This window comes from Equus asinus, chromosome 10 (genome assembly GCF_041296235.1).
Source record: "Equus asinus isolate D_3611 breed Donkey chromosome 10, EquAss-T2T_v2, whole genome shotgun sequence".
NCBI lineage: Eukaryota > Metazoa > Chordata > Mammalia > Perissodactyla > Equidae > Equus > Equus asinus.
In genome coordinates, this window is record NC_091799.1 from 25,272,736 (window position 1) to 25,291,808 (window position 19,073).

A 19,073-nucleotide genomic window follows, 5' to 3' on the forward strand; every position below is an offset into this window, starting at 1 on the left:
ACAGCAGGGGCTCAGAGGGTGGGAGGAAAGAGGGGTCCGGCTAACTCCCCTCTCCTCCCTCCCCTGCAGGCCCCTGCTCAGCAGTGGCAGCCACCCTCTCTGGGTTCGGTAACTGCTTCCTCCCTTCCCCACAGACCAGGAGTGACTCGGAAGTCCCGCACTAACCCTTGTTGGTTTTCCCCAGCCTTGCCCCTGCCTTTGTCAATAAGAGACTTTATTAAACTCATCTCAATTACCACGTTTGAATGTGCTGTTGGTTCCCTGCTGGGCCTCTGATACGGCAGCTAGCCAAGGAGCCACCAGAAAAGCATAAAATCCAGCTTGGGGTTAATCCTCCCCCAGGCTCTCGGTTCTTGTGGATCATCTTTTGTTCATCTCTGATTCCTTGCTACAGCATCTCACACAGAGTAGGTATGCAGAGAATGTTTTTGTTCCGAATTAATGGGATTTATAGCTAAGATAGGAGAGGGAAGTCAGAGCAGAGTGCTCCTCCTCGTCCAGCTTGTTAGCACATGCTAATGCTGTGGGCATCACAGGGACAGTTTGCTAAGGGGCAGGAGATGCGGACGGAGTCTGAGATCTAGTTATGCAGTCCTAACCTCGGGCTCCTGCAGGGCTTATGGAAGCTCCATCAGGGAGGCTGATGACCCATTGTGTCTGAGAAGAACAGCATTCTAGTGGAGACTGGAGATGAGGGGAGTGGGAAAGGCTCAGAGAGGGAAAGCTACCTACCCAAGGTCACGCAGCCAGAGAGACAGACCAAGCCCAAAGCTAGTAACCTACTCACCAGTGACAACAGTGCCAGATGCCCTGCTTAGCTTATTTCTGTTCTCACAACAACTTTGCAAGAACGCGATCATTAGCCCTTTTCACAGGCGGTCAAATTGAGGCTCAGAGAGGTGAAGTGATTCTCCCAAGGTCACACAGGCAGGAAGACACATATCTGGGAATCAAATCTCACTTTAAAACTGTGCCTTTCTACTTCAGTTTGCTCTTTGTGGCCACCGAGAAGCATCTAAATCTACTCTCCTGCAAGAATTGCTTTCGACGGTGCTTGCTGAGTCTGAAAACCAAGTTGTGGTTCAAATAGGAAGGAGGAAAAAAATGAATACATTGTAATTTTTTGGGGGTAATTTTAATTTTTCAGGGAGGTAGGCAAGGACTGACCAGGTCTGGACAGCTCTGGCCTCTGCCGGTTCCCAGCACATCACCGCGGAATTGTTCCTCTGGCCAGCAGGGGGCGATGGCCTGGGCCAAGTGCGCACCCGGGGGGTGTGGCCTGAGCCCATGGAACTGTGTAGACCTTGGCAGGCAGTTTTGATTTTATTTTAGGTTTGGACACTGGGAAGTGGAGAACTGCTTTATTCTCGGGAAAGATCACTTTTGCTGCTGTAGCAAGAAGAGATTGTAGGGGGCAAGAGCAGAAGAAGGCAGACCCAGGATGGGGCCACGTCCGAGGCGGACATCTCCTGCCTTTGCTCCTGGGGACTTCATTCTTCTTATTTATTTTTATTTTCTGGGGAGTTTGGTAAAAACATCTACAGGATCTCAGGCTCTCCTTCCTGTTCTTTCAAGGTCAAAGTGATTAAAGAAAATGAGAGGATGGGCATTAGGATAAGTCGAGACCCAGAGCGACCTGCAGAGTCCTCCTGGCTGAGGGAGCTCCCCAGTCATCTAACACAGCGCCTGAAATTCTCCTGTTATTGAGCCTCTTCTCCAGGTTCATCACAGTTCCCTTCAAATGCAAATGTGGCTAGGATGGGCCCCACACATTAGTCTCAACCTGTCTACCAACCGCTTTGTCATGCCTAACACAAGGAAATCAGACAGCCTGGAAGTTTGATACCTGGGGATGATAGAAAGGGCACAGATTTTGGAGACAGAGAGATTCACCTTTGGGTCGTAGCTCTGTTGCTTACCAGCTGTATGACCTTGGAAAGTTTCATACTTTCCTTGAACCCCAGCATCCCCATTGTGAATGGGAGCTCAAGAATACAGCCCTTGCGACATTATTTGAAGATTAAAGGTGATTAATGAGGCACGCAGCTCAGGGCTTGGTCCATAGTACTCAACAAGTTCTTTTCCTTTTCTTTCCTGGATCTTCATCTCATGCTCCATCCCATCTGCCTGGCCCAAGCTCCTCCTCCTCCTTTGGTCTTGCATGGTTATTAAGCGAGTCTTGGCTGAGACATGGCCTATGGCAACCTCTCCTTGCAGAGGCTGCCAAATGTCAGACCCTCTATAATAAAACTTTCTTTCCCCTTCGGGCTTGGAGGAGGGCTGGACAGTCTGATTGTGCCCGTCCCTCCGTGATTAAGGTCTGCAATCAGCCCAGCTGCTTGATGGCATCGAGCCGGCTGATTAGCAGGGCGCACTTTGGCCTCAGGTTAATGGATGATCTCACACTGTGGCTGCAGAGTAATTACCAGTTAAAAGGTCTGAGGCCAGGGCTCCGTGGTCTTGGGGAGGTCCGGCCTCGTTTAAATGCAGGATCAGGAAAGTAATCTTATGGCAGCCAGCAGCAGATGGCTAAGGTGAGGGTCCAGGATGCCACGAATGTGGCCCAGAGCTCCAGGGTGGTGCTCAAACTGGCCGGGTGGACTTTACTTGTCTTAAGGGAGGCAGCTCAGAGGTGTGGCAAGAGCAGGCTTTGGGGGGGTCAGACAGACTTGGGAGGAATTCCAGCTGAGCCATCTACTCCCCACGGGATCTTTGGGCAAGGCATGCAAGCTTTTGTACTTCCATGTCCTCATCTATGAAGAGCAGTTAAAAACGTCTTTTTTTTTTTTTTGCTGAGGAAGATTGGCCCTGAGCTAACATCTGTGGCAATCTTCCTCTATTTTGTATGTGGGATGCCACCACACCATGGCTTGATGAGCCGTGTGTAGGTCCACGCCCAGGATCCAAACCTGTGAACCCCAGGCCGCTGAAGCAGAGCATGCGAACCTAACCACTACACCACCGAGCCGGCCCCAATGCCTGCCTTTTTTTTAACAGGTCTGTGTGGCGCTTCCTCAGGTCTGTGTGGCCTCCCATATAGAGAGGTGCGCAGCGCTGACACTCTCTTCCTTTTCTCTGTAGTGTGCGTCCCTGGTTAGTCAGCGATTCTCCTTCCAGTTCTCTGCTCACACTGTTCTTGACAATTGATCGACTTTACAAGTGTTCACTGACTATCTATTGTGTGCCAAGTATGATGCCAGGTGTAGGGATAAGACACAGTCCCCAAATTCAAGGAGCTCACGGTCTTGTGGGAGTGTCAGGCTAAGAAACCGACTGCAAGGATGATGCTGTGGGAGAGAGAAACAGAAGGAGCGTGGAAACCCTGAGCTGGACCCCTTAACCTAGACTGTAAGTCAGAGATGCTTCCTGGAGGTGGCGATTCTAAACCCTGTGCTGTAGATGGAGATGAGCAGAAGTAACACTGCAGGCTGTGAGAGCAGGTAGTGCAAAGGCCCAGAAGACAGGGGGCACGAGGCATGTTTGTGGACGGAAATGAAAAGGGCTCACTGCCTGAGACACTCCTGGGTGAGTGAGTTCGTGAATGAATGAATGAGAGAGTGAGCAAGCAAATGGGAGATGGAGTGAGTGAATTAGTGAACAGAGGAATCACTGAATGGAGGAATGAGTGATTGAGCTAATGGTTGAATGATTGAATGCCCGAATGAAGGAGTGAGTGAATGAATGAATGAATAAGCAATTTGGAGAATGAGTGAATGCGCTCGGGGCTTTGCTCTGATGTCACTGTTTCAGTACGGGCTATCTTATCCACCTTATGGAACGTCTCCCCATTCCCACCCCACACCCTCAATCACTCTTTTCCTCTGTTGCTTAGTTTTCTTTTTTCGTAGGACTCCACACCCTCTAAATATATACAATTTCCTGATTTATTATATGTATTGTTTATGGCCTGTGTCTCCCCTCTATTCCACCAAGGCAAGGGTTTTTATCAGTTTTGTTCATTTATGTATCTTTGGTACAGTGCCCTCGTGCACAGGAGGTACTCAATCAATGCTTGTGGAATGAATGAATTACATAAGAAGTGAGTGAGGGATGAGGGAAAGGATGTCCAGAGCCTGAGATTCGCGGCCCCATCCTCAAGGCCCCACAGCCGTGCTCGAGTGAAGGGATGCATGCTGCCTTATTTCCAGATCTTTCTTTTCCGAACTCAGCCGCCGGGCACCCAGGTCCTCAGAGATACTGCTCTGGGTCTGCTGGGTACCGCCCTGGGGCTGACCTTGCAGTGGGGGGTGGAGGCTCCTGAAGGAAGGGAAGAAGGGAAGGAAGGGAGGTGGAGAGAAGGCAGGAGCTGCTGGTGAAAGCAATTCTGTCTCCTCTAGTCATCTCAGCAGTGGCCACTTGTCAGAAGAACTGGCGGGGGAAAAAATGAAAAAAAATCAGTCCAATTTATCACCTTCAAATCGTGTTGAACAATCTACCAGAGCAACTTGGTTTTGAAGAACTCGCCTTTCTCCCCCTGTTAGAACAAACACCACTAAATGCCTCTCCACCCGGGCAGCTGAGAGCTGGCAACGTTGTTGCTGCCAATTAAAGGGCTCCCTGCGGCGGGGGTTGATCCAGAGCGGCTGTCGAGGGGGTTGGTGAAGAGAGTGGAATCATTAAAATGGGAGAACAAAGGAGGCAGGGCAAGTTCAAAAGGGATCAGGGCACAGAGAGAAAGTCTGCCTTTCTGGCGCATTTATGCCCAGGGTTGCGCTGGGCGCCTCTGGCAGAATTTACCTCTGGCCCAGGCCAACGGTCATAGCCAGATGCCTGGGGGACATTGGGTCCACCTACACAAGAGGCTTGCAGGGGCACCCCAAATATCTCCATGACCACTGAGCCCCTTTCCTCTCAGCTCACCAGCTTGTAGGGAGTAATGGAATGATTCCAAGACCTTGTAGAGCCAAGCCGTACCCCAATCCCATGCTTCCATCTGCTCTTCTGCAGTCACTCCCCTAAAGGTCTGATGAGCACTGCGTGCTTGCCTCCCGTGATGGGGAGCTCTTTCCCTCCTGCAGTAATACCTCTCCCATCTTGGTACAATGCTGCTCTTATGGAGTCCTTTACGACGACAACGAGGATACAGAGTGTGAATTTACTGAGCATTTACTGCATGCTAGACGCCGCTCCAGGAGCTTTATCGGTCTTGGCTCATTTATTCTGTTCGACCTCATCTTGCCTCACTCTCCTCTTTGCTCTCCATTCTCCAGCCATCTAAGTCCTCCCCTTCAGGGCCTTTGTGCAGGCTGTTCGCTCTGTCAGGAGGACTGTCCCTATCTCTCTCATGGAGTGTTGTGGTGTGAAATGGGATGATGAACGTGACAGCACCTAGATCCCTGCTGCCCGTAGTGAGGGCCCAGCAAATGACAGCATCTGTATTGTCCACCTTCAGGACCAGCTTCAGCTGACTGTGAAATAGAGTATTTTTCTTCTCAGAGGCCCACCACTGTAACTTCTTTTGCCATCCACCTGGAAGCTTATTGTCTATCTCTCAAGGTTTTAAGAGTATCCAAGGTCTGTGGGGTGTGGTGAGAAAGTGTCCTCACAGCCTGGCTTAATTAGAGGGCAACATTATCATCTTATGTGTTGTCACCACCACCACCACCACCACCACCATCTTCATGAGCATCATCAGCATCATCATCACCACCACCACCTCCATCATTATCATCACCATCATTGTCATCATCACCATCATCGTCATCTTCATCATCATGATCATCATCAGCATCATCTCCACTTCCATCAACATCATCACCACTACCACCACTTCCGTCGTCATCATCACCATCATTACTATCATCGCCATTACCATCATCATCATCACCATCATCACCACCACCTCCATCATTATCATCACCATCAACATCATCATTACCATCATCATCATGATCATCATCAGCATCATCATCATCACCATCACCACCTCCATCATTAGCATCACCATCAACATCATCATTACCATCATCATCACCTTCATCATCATGATCATCATCAGCATCATCATCACCATCACCACCTCCATCATTATCATCACCATCAACATCATCATTACCATCATCATCATGATCATCATCAGCATCATCATCATCACCACCACCTCCATCATTAGCATCACCATCAACATCATCACCATCATCATCACCTTCATCATCATGATCATCATCAGCATCATCTCCACTTCCAACAACATCATCATCGCCACTACCACCACCTCCATCATCATCATCACCGTCATTACTATCATCACCATTACCATCATCATCATCACCATCGTCACCACCACCGCCTCCATCATTGCCATCATTATCATCTTCATCATCATTAAAAGCTACTATATTTTGGGCCACCTGTCTTGTGCGAGGCATTCTATCAGCTGCTTTACCTCTATTTTCTTTAATCTTCCAAATCACTTTTCCAGTTGAGAAGACTAAGGTTTAGAGAAGTGAAATAGCTCCCCAAGGTTGCACAGCTACTAAACGCCCCAGTTAGGATTTGAACATGTCTGTCTGACTTCATAGCCCGGGTGCTTTTTATCAGGCCACCAGTCCAAGCATCTTCAGTTTCCTGTTCTTTCTACCAGCTTGAAAGTATGTCTCTGTGAAATCCTGGCTGCATACCTGACTGTCACGCATTTGGGACAAGTGTAACAAACCTGCAAATCTACAGCGCTTGCACTTGTCTCTTACTTTTAAATCTTTTCATATAAACTTCCCCTGTATTTCTTCCATCTTGGACTTAAGCAGCTGGCTTTGGGATCAGAGTGCCAACATTTTTCAACCATCTTTATGTATGAAGTGCTGCCCAGCTTCCAGATCCTGCTTCATTCTATACCCCACCCCCCAGGCTGGGCCACCTGAGCCCCACTTTTGACTTCATCCTGCCACCAAGGCTATGACTGTCCCTGACATGAGGCAAGAAGGGCCCCACCCTCATGCTTTGGGATTGAGCCCCCTGCCTCCACTTCCTTTCTGGCCCACATCTGTGGGGGGTTTCTATCCCAAGTCATATTTCTGTTTTGGTGCCTCCCGCTTACCCATGCCCTTCAGGTGAAGCCATAGTCTTTTTGCTGCTGGGCTTCACGACTGCCCTCTCTACCCCAAGACCTGTTGGTTGGGGCCAGGACTTAGCTGAAAGGTCTTATCTATGAAGGTTTTCCTGACTCCAGTCCCTTGTCTCTACTGGTAGAATTGGTCTCACTTTCCTTTGTGACCTGGGACACTGGGCAGCTTCCGTCCTAGCATCCACACCTCCAATGCCTTCTCCAGACAGGGAAATGAGGCAATTTCAAGCCGGCTCCATCTAGTCCCACCTTGGGCAAAGAGAGACTTTTCTTTCAGGTCATGATCATCCCGTGAGATGTCCAACGTCTCTATCCTCTGCCCTGGGGACCTTGCAAGTATCAAAAACCCTGGGACCATGGACGGTTTTCATGGCATGGGCCAATCAGAGGCATAGTCTGCAGGGCACAGGCAAACACCATTGCAAGCTAGGTGACCAGTGGCTGATGGGGCTGACCTCTGGCCAGTGGGGTCCCCCTCAGATGTTGCTGCATCGGTTTGTATTCCTGTATACCCTGACGCTTTAGGCTCAGGGTCCTTTTCTTCCTCTGAGTAAATCTCCGCTCCACCCACTCTAGTCTTCCTGGTCCCTTTCCAACTTTTTCTCTCCCTTTCTTCATTCTTCGGTCCTTTACGTGCTTCCTCAATCAGAATATCTGGCTCTGCTGGTGTACATCTGACTCTTTTGCATTGGGCAGTGTTCCCAGCGACCTTTGTTTTATATTCCACAGAGGACGACTTATTCCTACATGTGCAGCCAGGGAGTGAGGCGGAGGAGGGACCCTTGGGGTCCAACTGAAAGAATTCAGTGACCCCCGAGTCTGGGAGCAAGCACATGGTTTAATGTGTCCAAGCATTTCCTATCACACTGCATTTCCCATAAGAGCAAGGACTTGGTCTCATTTATCTTTCTCTCCATGATAGTTAACCTGGTGCGGGGCCCACAACAGGAGCTAGTGGATGCTCTGAGTGATGGAACGAATGCAGATCCACTTTTCTGGTGCTGACTTCCACCTGCCACTATTTCTGGATGTTGCTGCTGGCTACCTGGGACCATGCTAACTCCTCTAAGGAACCTGAGGCTCAGAAAGTCTGTGACTCCGCTGAGCAACCTGAGTAGCCACCTGAGTCGTAAGTGGTGGAACGCGGAAGTGAACACTGGTCTTCTTGGCTGGTGCTCCTACCATTCAGCAGTCACCTCGCATTTTCCCTATACGGCTATGAGAACTACCCCAGGCCCGCTTCACATGACTCATTTCTTCTGTATCTCTACTTGGACGTTTATTGGCTGAAATTCTTTAGATAATTACTCAACCTCTCTGTTCCTCCGTTTCCTCATCTATAAAATGGGGTTAATAACAGTATCTACCTAAGGGTTATTGTGAAGTATTAGATAATTTAATATATATATAACACACTTAGTTACAAGACTTGAACATAGTAGCATTATATAAGTTTTAGCCATTATTATTATTATTGTCGTTGTTGCTGTTAATGGTGGAGTAACAGTCTATTTTAATGTTCTACTCTATCTTTAAGACTCCACTCAAGTGCTACCTCTTCTGTAAAGGCAGCCTCACACTCCACCCCTGGTCAGAGTCAGTCTCTCTTTCCTCCTTACTTCCAGTCCTTTGTCTGTTCTCTCTTTTGTGGTATTTCTATGGGCATCTTTCTTACTGGTCTGAGCAACAGAATTGCGAGTATGTCTTGCTCATCCCTGAGACCCGATGTATGCAGTGGGTGCGCTATAACTGCACGGTGAAATGACCAAGGCCTGGAGGAGTAATCTCCACTCACCAAACCCGGAGGGCTCCTTGGTCTTTCTCCAGAAGAGTGAGGGTTAAGTGAGCCATCCCCTGAAGATGCCGGAAGGTGGGCTTTTGGCTCCGGGAAAGCCTGCTTCTGCCTCCGCTTCCGAGCATTCATCATCGCTCCTGCCTCCCGCCTAATGAGCCCCCAAAATGATTTTCTATTGCTTGTAATTCACCAAAATTGTTCTAACATTTGGAAGGGCCCGGAAATTGACAGCCTAATGCCCCAGCTTGCCTGTCTGTCTCGATGACTTGTCGAAGGCTGAGCTGATTGCTTCTCCTGCAACAATTATTCTGGAGCTTCAGACATCAGAGGAAATAAACAATTGGAAAGGTTAGAGACGGGGCCTGGAAGGAGAAGGCAGGGAGGGGATTCGGGATAATGGGGGTGAGCAGCTGCGGCTGAGGTGGGAAGGAGACCGACCTGAGCAGCCGGGGAGAGGAAGGGCGGATGGGAGACCCCACTCCCGTGCTAGCTACTCCTGATTCCCGTAAAGTCTCAGTGCCTGCCGGAACCTGAAACAACACGAGAGAAAGCAAGTTTGGCCCCTTTTAGAATTCTCTGGGGCCTTCTGGAAGCTCCTGGCCCCACCTTCTCATTTTATAGATGAAGAAACCGAGGCCTAGATGGGCGAAGGCGTTGACTTTGCAGAGTGAATGACAAAGGCAGGATTCAAGTCAGATCTCCTGTCATCTCTAAAGTGGACTTACAAACATCTCAGTATTGCTAAGAAGACTATAAATTGCACAAGTAAAGTCCTAGAACTGTGCTCGGTCCAGAAAGGTGCCCTAAAAGGAGGTGGTTCCACTCTACCATAGGGTCCTTGCCAGGGCTATATGCTTTGGAGCGTCCATGATAGGGCCAGGTCCAGGGTGCACACGAGTAGAGGAGAAGACACAGCCCTCTGACCTGAGGCACCAAAGGTTCTTGCCTGCAGGCCAAGTCCTGCCCAGGGCAAGGATAGTGTCTCGGATTTGTCTGCGGTTCCTTCCAAGGTCAGCCCCACCGTGTAAGCCTGCGTCCCATCTCTTCCTGTGTCTTCAGAGGACCTCGTTAGATCCTTTCTCTTTCTTTATCCAATATCACCAATTCCTCTGCACTGAGCTGATCCCATGGGCATACCAGCGTGCCTTTATGTCGCCATCAGCTTTTTGTGCCATTTCTTTGCTCCTTTTTAAAGCAAACTTCTTTGAAAGTGTTGTTGGCGCTCTACACTTCCCCAGTTCTCATTCTCTCCTCGATCGACTCCACTTGGGCTTTCTGCCACCTCCTTCCACTGAGCCAGCGCATATCAAGGTCACAAATGACTGATGGCTTGACAAAGCCAAGGCCAACTCCTGGCATCCTTGTGGTGAGTTGTCTGCAGAACTGAACATGGTCTCTCACTTCCTACCTCTTGAAACGTGTCCTTCTTTTACACCCATTTCCCTTGGCCTTCTCTCTACCTCCCCCGCCCTCCCTGGCCACCCGCTCAGTCTTCTTCACTGGTTTCCTCAGACTTTTCAACCAGGACCCCAGGGCCTCATCCTCAGCCCTTCTCTTCCCAGCTGCACTTGGTCCCTAGATGATCTCATCAAACGCTGAAACATTCTTGATCGCATATCTGATTTTGTATTTTAAGCCTGAGCTTCTACGATGAGCTTTGGGCATTGATATTTGAGTGTCTACTTGAACACTTGAATGTGGCTACCAATTTCATCCCTGCATCAAAGTCTTTGCGTTGCCTGTATCCTCTGCCTATCCTCGGCCTGGTTGTCACCTCATCTTGCAGATTTCAACTCAAATGGCACTTTTTTTTTAAAGATTTTTTAAATTTTTTTCCTTTTTCTCCCCAAAGCCCCCCAGTACATAGTTGTATATTCTTCGTTGTGGGTCCTTCTAGTTGTGGTATGTGGGACGCTGCCTCAGCGTGGTTTGATGAGCAGTGCCATGTCCACGCCCAGGATTCGAACCAACGAAACACTGGGCCGCCTGCAGTGTAGCGCACGAACTTAACCACTCGGCCACGGGGCCAACGCCTCAAATGGCACTTTTTAGAGAGCCTTTTGCCGACCACCCTGGCTAAACCGACCTCACAGGCATTCTCTGTTATACTAACAATATTTTTTTATAACACAGATCAGTACCTGAGATTTTCCTTCCCTCCCTCTCTCCTTCTTTCCCCCACTTCCTCCTTCCCTCCCTCCTTCCCTCCCTCCCTCTTTTCCTCCCTCCCTCCCTCCCTCCTTTCTTCCCTCCCTCCCTCCCTTCCTTCCTTCCTTCCCTTCTTTTTTATTTTTCCCTGTTTACTGTCTGTTTCACCCCACTGGAAACTAAGCACATCGTGGGCAGGGATCCTGTCTGTCTTGTTCGCAGCCGTATGCCCAGGGTCTAGAACAGGAGCTGGCATATAGGAGTGTCATGATATTTGCTGCCTGACTGATACTCTGATATTCCTAAGCCTGGCTTCTAGACGGGGCTGGAGTGAGGCCAGGGTGCCCACATGTCTGTCAAACACCCACCTGCCCCTAAGCACCAGCATGATTGCTTGGAGGCACCAAGAGCCCAAGCTATGGACTCAGGGAAACCTGAGCTCAGATTCTGACTCTACCACCTTCAGCTGGATGAACTCGAGAGGGTCACTTGATCTCTCTGGACTTTGGTTTCTTAAATATAAAACGAATTCCTCCATACATAGTAGGCACTAATGTCCACTTGAAGCCATGGCATCCAGAACTGGACACGCTGCTCCAGGTGTCGAATCCAGCCTAAATGGAGTGGTGTTGTCACCTCCATCAGTGTGAACGCTCTATTTGTGGGACTGAAGCTCCATGAACACATTGTTTTTTTCGCTTTTTGGCTGTCATTTTACACATCCAATGATTCAATTTTGAGCGGAGAAAAGGGGAAACATTTCTACTCCTTAGTACTCAATTCAGTTTGGACCCAGGGAGGATGGGCCTTCCACGCTAGTGTCTGCTCCCCACTCGGGGAGCACGGTCAGCCTGCTCTCTCCTCTCCTCATGGTCCCTTTATGGAAAGGCTGTGATTCTCCACATGTCGGCTCCCTCTGTGTCCATGACATGGGAGAGGAAGCATCCAGACTGAAGGCAGAAGGCTCAGCCAGCCCCCAGCTCACTCTTCAGCCTGAGACCCAGGGAGAGGCAGAGGGATTTCCTACTTCCTTGTGGCTATTTGGGGCAGGACCAGGTGGAGGAACCAGAAGCCCTTCCCAGCTTTCTGGCCTCATTCTCCTTCTGGAATTCAGCTTGGACACAGGAGTCCTGCTTTGGGAGTCACTGGGTTCTTGTTTTCTGTTAACACAGCTGTTACTCGATTCTGCATTGGAATGCTTTGTGCACAGCTTCCTTTTCAGGAAACCTCCATGTGGAGGGGTGCTGGGTTAGACTTTGGACACCTAAACTCCATCTTATGTGTAACCCCTCCAATACATGTTTACTGAGAACCTACAGCTAAAAGGAGACATGTCTAAAGGATTTCTCTAATAGACATCATGCTGGGCATTTTACATGTATTTTCTTTAAAAACCCTGACAACCTCACTGGGGAGCAGTCATTATTTTCTCCATTGTAGAGATGTAAAAATTTGGGCTCAGAGAGCTGGAGTTTCTAAAGCCATCCAGCTGCTAAGTGGCAAAAGCAGGATTTGAACTCAGTACATCTGACTTCCAAGGCTGTGTCCTTCTACCATACTGTGACTTCCCATTGCTCTCCTGCAGCATCTAAGGGCCTTGTGGCTTGGCTTTGCTCCCCTGTCTGACCTCCCCTCCCCTCCCTTCTCCCCCTGCCTCCCTCAGCCTGGACTTCCTCTGGTTCTTGAGACACAGAAAGCTCCTTTCTGCTTCAGCTTTCTACTTGCTGTTCTCTTTGTCCAGAAGGTTCTCACCTGAGATATTCACATGGCTGGTTCCTTTTTATCATCCAGATTCCAGCTCTAATGTTTCCAGTTCACAGAGGTCTTTCCTAACTGCCTGACTTAAAATAGCACCTCTATGGCTCTCTTACCACCTGGACTTAATTTCTTCCTCGCCTTTGTCATTATCTAAAATATCTTTTTTTTTTTAAAAATTATTATCTCTCTCCTCTTTCTAGAAAATAAGTTTCATGTAGGGCAGTATCCAATCAGATTCGGAGCTGTTCTCAGAGGCTAGGACTGTACCTTGCCCATAGAGGATGCTGAATAAATATTTGTTGAATAAATGAATGAACATGTGAATTATCTGGATAACCTTATGCAAGTGACTCTGAGAACTCAGTTTCTTTTTCTGCAAAATGGGACCACTAATGTGGGCATTAGTCATTGACGGGGTTTAGGCTAATGTACGTATAGTGTTCGGCATGGTCCCAGTTATGTAGTAGGTGCTAAAAGTGGAAGCTTCTGCAATTATTATTATTATGATCTCAGCCCGGAGCTTTCTTCACCACCTGCTCCAGCCCTGATGGTCTTTGCTCTTCCCAGTGCTTTCCTGGCTGGACTTGGCAGGCCCCATCCGTGTCCTCCAGGAGCTGGGAGGCCTGGAATGTGGCTGAAGCTATGCAGGGAAATGAGATTGGAAAGGATACTTAATTCTAAAGGATTGTCCCCAAACCCAGAAACGACACATTAAATCAGAGTCCTTCCCATAACTCATAGTCTATCTCCATGGAAATGGGCACCATATGGAGTTAATTAGTAGAACAACAAAACAATCAATTAGTTCCTTAATTAGTTTTACTAAGAAATGATAACAAACAAACACAAACACTTTATTCCAACTAATGCCTGAGCCACAGCGATAGTTTAATGGCCTTGGGAAGCCAGCTCCCGCACCAGGCCGCTGCGAATGGAGATTTATTCCCAGGATATTGACAGGTTCCCTGGTCTCCGTCCAGCTTGTGTGTTTCATCTTTATGATCAATTATTTACAATATCTGAACACAGCCGAGGGGTCGTCTGGGAGCTTTTCTTTCTAGAGAGGGAAAAAAAATGCAATAACTCAAATCGCATGAAGCCACCAGGCTCTGGAATGATGGTCCCCTGAATCATTTATTTGACAAACATTTACTGAGCATTTTCTAGGTGCCAGGCATGCGCTGAGCACAGGGTAGAGAGGGGAATAAGAACTGATTGACTGAGGGGCTTACACTTGGAGTCGGGGAGGAAGATCAGAAAAGTAAATAAATACAATTGCCATCTGGTTAAGTGCTGGGGTGGGGGGCGCCCAGAGCACAGGGGGTGGGGGTGGGGGGCTGTAGGGGTCAGGGGAGGGATCTGGGAAGCTTTAAGGAGGAGGTAGGTGGTGGTTGAACCTCCAGGGGTGAGTAAAATAAAGATTCTCTTCATCAGTAGCCTGGTCAAGTGCAAGGAGCACGGGGCCCAGGACCAAGAGGAGCTAGACTCTCCAGGCTGCATTGAAATGCATGTTTCCTCGTCTGTAAAATGGAGAGAGTGACACCTAAGTTTCTCCTCTCAAAGGCTTGTTATGAGGACGGAATAGATGCGGAAGCATCTTCTAAGTCTCAAGGGATTTCATACAACCAGAGAGAAGATCTGTGCAGAAGACTGGAGATGAGAGCAGGGACCCAGAGATGCCTCACCTTCCTGAGGGACCTACGAGGGAGGGACACTCCAGGAACGCTGGGATATAGCTGTATCTGAATCTATAGCCATACCCATGTCTATATCCACATCCATGTCTATATCTGTGCATGTGTATAGACACGTCTGTATATATATGCATATATATGGCACACATGAATATATCTCTATCGATCTATTGATCTATCAATAATCTATCTATCATCTATCAACTATCAAGGAAAATTCATTTTTAAAAGATAATGCATGTTAATGATAGAAATAATTGAAGCTGTGAAAAAAAAAGCCTTCTCCTTCCTATCCGTGACCCCCAGTTGCAAAATCTCCGGAAGCATCTGCTGTTACTTGTTTTTTCTGCACCCCTCTGAGACACTCTACTCAACCAACACATTTTCATAAATTCTTTCTTTTCCCTAAAACATACGGTTATGCATTTTTTTTAGTGAAAAGTTTTACTTTTTCATTTAGTACACCCTGGCCAATGGTCCATGTCAGTATCTTCGGATCTACCACATTCTTTTTAATGGCTGAATGCTATTTTATCATATGGATGTATCTTGATTTATTTAAGCAATCTCCTTTTAATGGCCATTTAAGTTGTTTCCCACATCTTGCTACCACAAACAGTGAGTTCTTCTGTTACCTATGGAACTTTACCTAATAGTTCTAATTTTCTATTTCTTGAGATCAGATCTGTTAGCTCACTTGATCTTTACTGATAGTTTCAGGAGTAATTGATACCTCCCCTTTATTTTTATGCCATTTTTTTTTTGTTTATTGCTGGTAAGGACTTAAACTGATCTGAAATAATTGATTTAAAAAATATACACATGAAGTCTAAGATCAGTGTTGCAGGTGTCCTGGCTCAACTCACTACCATTGTGGGGCCAGAAGCAAGTATTAAACATTTGGATATGAACAGTGGATAACAGTCCAGTAAAGGGCAGACACAAGGCCTCTTTCCTTCATCCCCCATCACCACTCAAGACCTCACAGGTATTTGGACCATAATTATGGTCTTCTGGCCATATTCTGAACAATTTGAACAAAGAGGACAAGCAGTGGGCACTGGAGGATAAGTCTTATAAGACATGGAGCTGCCGGCCACCGTGGGCTGGGAAGAAGCAGAGGAACCTGGCTGAGAGAGAGGGCTCAGGGAGAAGCAGAAACCATGTGGCCGGTAGCCCTGGTTCCTGGTATCCGCCTGCTCAGCTACCCTGAGCCTGGTGAATTCTGTCCTTGCCTGAGCTAATTCAGGGAGGGAGTCCGTTCCTTTGCCATCATATGACCTCTAAGTCAGGCAGTACGTAAAGATGCTATTCCTTTCCTGGAAGATTGAAAGAGACTAGAATCATGTCTAGATACAATGTGTTAATTTTATCACTAGTCCTTAAATGTTAACAGTTCTGACTTAATCAAACCCTGATTTTCTCTCCAGGCTTGAGTAACACATATCTTTCTGTCTCCATTTGACACCTTCAATTGAAGACACTTTTTCTGGAATTTGTTCACAGGCCGTAGGGTTTGTATGCCAATGTGGGCTCAAAACTTTGGAGAGGCAGCTTCATGTAAGGTGGCAGCTTGGATTCTGGTGCTAGGTGCCTGGGTTCAATTCCTGGCCATGCCACGTCCTATTCGTGAGACCTCGAGTAAACTGTTTAATCCTTTTCAGTTACCTCGTCTGTAAAATGGAAATATTAGTAATAACCTCACTGGGTTATTGTGAGGCTTAAATGTGCTAACATGGAAAATTACTTATAGGAATGCTCTTTTGTGTAGAAAGTAGTATGGATGTTTCCAGTATTATTAGTTACTCATATATGCTGGCTTTGGGGTTGTTAGAAAAACTTCCCTCGAACCATTAGTTTCTTAGCAGAACAAATGTCTCTTCTCTGTGCATTCATTTCTCCCAGTTTCAGCTAGCATCAGAGAGAGGCTATTATGGAGCACATAAAGCAAGCATCTTTTCTTCAGTTCTTAGCATCGCCAATAAAACAAAGAAAAGCAGTCTGTCTCTACCTCAGGAAGGGGGAACCTCGAGCCAGACCTTCAGTTTTCTCCCAGTTTGAAGAAAATAATTTTACCCTCTCACATCCAATCAATATCTTTGCTGGGTCTATTGTGAGCTGATAATTTAAATACAATTGTCTCCTTAGCAACCATCCTCTCGCAGTCTGCCTTCCTGCCTTTGAAAGAGCTTGCAGTTACAAAATTCACAGTTTTAGCCAGAAACTTTTTTTTCTATAGGAACCAGTTTCTCTTCGAAAATAAACTCTTTAAAAAATGGAACAGGATTTCTAAAGTACAAGTTAAAAATTTTTTTTTTCCTAATCGTAAAGGTAATTGAACAGGATTTTAAACAGAGTTGAAAGAGGTTTTATTGCCTCCACTCTTTAGCTCCCAGATGGTCTATATGGGGCAGGCAGCAAGAGGGCAGGCAGAACCCAGCCAGACTCAGAGAACGTTGGAGCGAGAGGAAGGTGAAGAGAGAACTTAGTCTGATCACTTTCTCCCTCTTCTGTTTCAGGGCTGAGGAAATGGAAGACCTGAGATTTAGCAGTCATGCCCAAGGGCACACAGCTTCTTGGATCTTAGGCCAAGCTGGCATTCAAGCCCTGTCTTTTGTCCTCAAGCCCAGAGAGTTCTGGACACCAAAATGTGGCCTCTGAGATATGGGGGAGGTGGTGACGTACCAATACAAAGCACGCCGGGACTTGAAATCAGGTAGCCCACATTTAAGTCACTGGGGATAGTGACCAACTGCCCCACTTTGTCAACATGGCAGAGGGTTTCCAGGACATAGGACTTCCATGCCCAAACTAGGAGCGTCTTGGGTGAACCTGGACAAGTAGGTCGCCTTACCGCTGAACCAATCTCTAAGTGATTTGGGGAAATACGGGCTTCAATTTCCTCATCTGCGGTCAATAATAATGGTTCTTCTCTGGGGGTGTTGCGAGAATAAAACAAAATAACAACAGTGAGTATCCATTTCCTTCCTTCCTTTCCTCACTTCTTCTGTCCGATAAGAAGCTCTTGAATTTCTTTAGCTGGAAAAAGCTGTACTCAGCTTAAAAGCGATAATGATGATTCTTCCCCAGCTTGGCCCCAGGTGCCCCAGGGGAGACAGAGGAACAAGATCTTCATTCCAGAAGGTCCCATCCTCAGAGATACAGTCCTTGGAGACCCCCCCAAATGCCACCCACAACGTGAGAAATCAAAATTAGCTTCTTGGCTGCTTTTGGCAGCTGCGATTAATCATTTCGTAACAAGACAGTCAAAGCACAACTATTTATTTGCATTGGATCAGGAAGATTACGGAATATAACATTTTCATAAATTTGTTAGGATTCTAGATATATGTTAACGTGATGAATAGTTTAGGCCGCGATAGATGTTTTCGTTTCAATGAAGTTATTTTTGGGATATATTTACATGATGAAATAACCTATTATTTATCCAACTGCATTTTTATGAACTAATTTTTCTTTTTGTTCCGACTTGCAATGGTGATTCATTACTTTCTGCCCTTCAATTCTTCTTTCCTTATAAATGGTTTCTTGTTTATTATTTTAAAGTGTATGTCTCCCTTCAGATCCATCGACCCGTTGTATATGAGATTGTTGCCCTGAAGCAAACTGCTTCCAAGAACCGGGGCAATTCAAATAAAATGAGTTGTTTTATTCTAATTGTGTCTGGGCTCTGCCACTTACTGGATCTGGGACCTTGGGCGAGTCACTTTCTCTTTCTGAGACTCAGTTTCCTGACTCAGAGGGACTTTGGTGCAAAATAGGTGCTCCATTAATTCTTGTTGAATGAATAATGGATGGCTGAAGGAGATGAAAGGGAAGGCATTTGTGTGGCTGTGAGAAAGGATTAGGTTGGGAGGGTCATATCAAGGCTGTTCCCCTTGGTGGGACTTTTCTCTCTTATCTCCCAGAGAGAGGCAGACTGAAATTTCAATCTCTCTCTCTCTTTTTTTTTTTGTGAGGAAGATTGTCCCTGAGCTAACGTCTGTGCCAATCTTCCTCTATTTTTTGTACGTGGGCCACCACCACAGCATGGCTTAGCAAGCAGTATTTAGGTTCACACTAGGGATCTGAACCTGTGAACCCTGGGCCACCAAAGCGGAACATGCAAGCCTAACCACTATGCCACCAGGCTGGCCCCTGAAACATTTCTTTTTGTTCCTGTCTGCCATTTTTTTTGTCAATGACAAGAAGAAGCTATTGATTCTTGAAAAGCTTTGGACACCTGCTTTTTTTTTACTGCATTTGGAGAATTAAATTCCTCAAGAAGATAGTTTTTTCTTGGGGGTGGCTATTTATACATACTTCCTTCGAATAAATCAAGCCAATCAGCAAAAAATGAAGTAGAAGAAGATTGTAATTATATGAAGGACGTGTGATCAGGTTGATAGCTATCAAGATAATTCAGAAGAGAAGGTAGATTCAAGAAGAACCAAGCACTGGAGTTCCAGGCTCTAATCTGCACTGCTGTGTGACCTTTAGCAAGCCATGTCCCCTTCTGGTGTCAGCTTCTTCATCTGTGTGACAAGGAAGCTGGGTGAGGTAGCCTCAGGCTATTTATAGTTCTAAGAGTTTAGTCCAGTGTCTCTCAAACTGG

General features: G+C 47.0%; 1 long non-coding RNA gene across 6 annotated transcripts in view; it reads left to right on the forward strand.

The window, feature by feature from the left end:
* The window catches only part of LOC139046348 (uncharacterized), a 43,831-nt gene extending 25,719 nt beyond the window's left edge, over positions 1 to 18,112 (forward strand). For 4 of the 6 annotated variants that reach the window (XR_011506262.1, XR_011506264.1, XR_011506263.1 and 1 more), the window contains 3 exons: positions 7,986 to 8,192; positions 9,073 to 9,206; positions 16,978 to 18,112. This is a non-coding gene — a long non-coding RNA (uncharacterized lncRNA). The remainder of the gene's footprint in view (positions 1 to 7,985; positions 8,193 to 9,072; positions 9,207 to 16,977) is intronic. The other 2 variants (XR_011506266.1, XR_011506267.1) reach the window with 2 other exon arrangements.
* Positions 18,113 to 19,073: the final 961 nt, after the last annotated feature.